Source organism: Camelus ferus, chromosome 1 (genome assembly GCF_009834535.1).
Source record: "Camelus ferus isolate YT-003-E chromosome 1, BCGSAC_Cfer_1.0, whole genome shotgun sequence".
In the NCBI taxonomy this organism is placed as follows: domain Eukaryota; kingdom Metazoa; phylum Chordata; class Mammalia; order Artiodactyla; family Camelidae; genus Camelus; species Camelus ferus.
Window position 1 is genome coordinate 88,508,237 of NC_045696.1, and position 3,696 is coordinate 88,511,932.

Consider the following 3,696-nt stretch of genomic DNA (forward strand, 5'->3'; position numbering starts at 1 on the left):
TATTCTGTGGACTCAGTCTGTGCCCTTATTGATTCCCATTCATTCGGGAGTCACTCGTTACGACAGGTGGTGGTTATTTTTGTGGTCTGATGAGATCTGATTGAATTTGCATAGATTTACATGGGAGTTTGGGAAGCTAACTCAAAGAACTTTTAAAAAGAACTTTTAAAATAAAAAATAAATTCCCTTCACTTTTAGATAAGACAAAAAATAGAAATGAAATGTGAATAATTGCCAAGTTTTACAACTACAGATTGGTGCTTTAATCTCTGAAGAGTTAAATGATTATGAGAAACATTGAGGTTGAGTCATTTTTTGTTTTTAACTTCATGTTTGTTAATAGTCTAAGCTTTCAAGTGGTAAATATCAGTCAGCTGTGTTATTAAAATCTTTGCCTCTGATGTTTAACCAAAGCAACAGTGCTTTTTATTTTAACTGATAACAAAGTTTAATACTGGAGCCTAGCCGTTGGCTGCTTCTCTCTCATCATCCACAGCCCTGCCGTCCCCGTGGTCTTAACACACTCTCTGCTGCACTCATTTTCTTTGCTTGCCCCCAAGCATTGAGTCTGTGACCCCAGCACATGAGCCTTTGCCGGATTGTACTGCAGGAACAACTCCCAGGTCTCAGAGGTTGACGACAACTGTGTTTTCTTTTCGTCCGCACTGCACGCCCCTGGTTGCCAGCATTGGCTGCTGTGTGTGTCCTCTCACCTGAAGGTCAGCCCCTGCCTGGAACATGCTGTTCTTACAGAGGGAAGGGAAAAAGCTGGTGGAAACACCCTGGCATAAATAGCCACTGACCAAAGCAAATCCCATGCCAAGCCCTGTGTCAGTGGTAAGTGGGGGTGAGGGAACGTGGTCTCAGAGGAAATAGTGCAAGTCACGTTTTGGCAGCCAGCAATGTTTGTTCTTTTACAGGCTGGGGAAGGAACAGTTGGGTCCAGTCATCTGCCGCACTTAGTGTGTGAAAGGGAGGAGGGGCTCGGGATCTGGATCCTGAGGCTGGCTCCCGGGGGCCAGAGGTGCTCTGGCTCACTTGCGGCTGGCGCTGAGACCCTCCCTGAGGGGGCTGCCCCTTCACCCTTCTTAATCCTTCCCTGGCCCCACCGTAAACGGCCTTGGCATCATCTTGTTCCCGTAAACCCGCCAGATGAAGAGTAGCCATAGCTGAGCTATTTATAACAGGGGCAGGAGGTGGGGGATAAAGCTCTTTTCTCCTGGGGTCTGGCAGGCAGTTAGGGCAGGATGGAGGGAGAAAGAGGAACTAGAAGCTTTGAGGGCAGGAAGGGTGGATGCGGGAAATGCGGCAGGCATCTTTGGGGTTCTTTTAATCCACCAGGAATTAATCTCTATGTTAAGCCAACTCCTCTGGATTTTGTGAGAGCCACTAGGACCCCCTCACACTCTCCATCAGCTGCTTCATTATCCCATGTGTGGTTAATATGGGACCAAATCTTTAAGGAGTTGAAACAGGTGGCCTGTGTTGATGGTGTTGGTAGGAGATGGAAGCAAGCGGGGGAGATGGGCCCTAAAAGCTAAGAGGCAGCTTGAGCGGGCAGTCCCTTGGCAGAATTAGTGCCCACGGGAAGAGCCGTCTCATGGGTCCTGTCGAGTCAAAGGAGGGCCCAACAAGGATGGATACCATCACTTAGTATTTAAGGTAAGTGACAGAGGCATAATACTTGCACTTGGATAAGTCTCTCCTCACATCTGACCCTTTCTCCACATTTGCAAGCTTTAGGTTTTCAATGGACAATTTTGAAAATGTCTTTCGACTTAGCCCTCTTCTATGTTTTACTCTCACCTTTTAGACATGTGAGAGGAAGGGTGGAGGTCAGCGCTACTTACATTTTCCCCTTAAAGAAGCCCCTTCAAGACATTTCCCAAATGAAAAATCAACGTCCCTCATGGTGAATTGCATCATTCTCTTAAAAGGTTGCAGCAGCTGCAATGAAGGTTTTAAGTAACACTCTCCCCTCTTCTCGCTACATATGTAGAAACTATAGAAACAAAGCAGGAGAAGAAAATACCAAATGTTACCAGGAATCTCCTCTCAATAGCTTTGTTACCTTTAAAGTACCTTTTATTACTTAGTTCTCAACAATGAGGATGTTACTTTTATAACAGAAATGTTTTAGCAATATATTAACAAGTCTAGGGAAAGGTGAAAAGCGGATCAGAAAGTGTCATGGGGGAAGGGCTCGTGGGGGCAGGGTCAAATGCTGGGCTCTGTTCTGCCTTCTCCCGCATCAGAGGTTTGTGACCCCGTGCCAGCCGGTGGGACCCCGGGGGATGTCTGCCCATGAGTGCCTGGCTGTGTCCCTCATTTTAAAATGGCCAAGGAGAAAGTGTCCGAATTTTCCTTGATCAGAAGTTCTGCCTATAGTGCTGGCATCTGCAGCTACTTGTTGATCCCATGAGCCTGAAGGCCCAGGCAGTGCGGAGACAGCGAGCCTGGGCGGAGCCTGGAACCACATGCTTCTCGACCCTTTGGATGTGGTGGGGCCAGTGGTCAGTCAGCGCTGAGGGGAGCCTGACTGTAGGGACTGAGAACAGTTCCCTGTCCAGGAGGGCTGTGCCCATGCTGAGTGCGGAGATGTGATGAGAGAAATTAGACTATAACACTATAACCTGAGGCAGAGAGAAAGCACTGGTTGGTAACCTGGAGCCCTGAGGCTGGGGCATGGACTGCGCTGGGGGTTGGCGCCTGCCAGTGAGCAGCCCCCAGGGATGAGGGAAAGAGTGGAGGACACAGGAAACGTTTCCTCCCTTCTTCCCCCCTTTCCCGGTGCTTATCTTCCCTTGAGGGCAGCAGGTCTTCAGTTCCATCTACTGGGAACAGGACGCTGAGGGCTGTGGCCAGGAGGAGCCTGTCCACCTCTCACCAGGGGAGCCAGGTCTTCTCATTTGGGAGAAGAGAGAGAAAGGCCACATCTGTTTGCCTTTTACACTTTATTCCCTGATGGTCCTCAGAGAAGGTTGGTTTTATGAACTTGGCACAAAGTAGTTTCAGGGCCTAATGTTAACACCGTTCACTCTGCCCTCTTTGTAAGTGAGAAGCTGGAAAATCTCTGGGTTTGGGTGGATTCTCAGTGGAATGGCTAGTGCTCTGGGCCCAGGTCTTGCTGTTCTGTGCCTCGAGGCTGCTGGAACTACTTTATTCAAAATGAAGTGTCTCAGAAAAAAAAATAATGAAGTGTCTCAAGTTTTCGGACAAGAACAGTTGAAAATTCACAAATGATTAATTTGGTGCTCTAAAGTCAAGTGATAATCAACCCTTTATCCTAGCTCAAGGACTAGGAAAAGGAGGGTAATTTAGCTGCACTTTTGGTATTGAATCTCTTTTTATATGAACTTAAAAAAATTTTTTTGCACATTGTTTATATCTCTCCTTTAGTGAAACTTAGCATCACGTAAATTTTTAAAAAGCATGATGTGTGTATAAATTAAAGTTTTTATTTCTCAGCTTTAAATATGAAAGCATGCAGAGCAGGCTATTATTATATTGTCTGCTGAACAGCTTCCTTCTCCAGAAATTTCTACTTCTGAGAAATGGGTCTTTATCCACGAACTCCATCTACATGGTTAGTACAGTGTGACCCCAGCCATGAGGATTCCCCTGGTCTTGAGATCCCAGCACGCGGGAGACAGCCCCCTGGTCCAGTGGACACTACCTGGGCAATTGCAGTCCCTC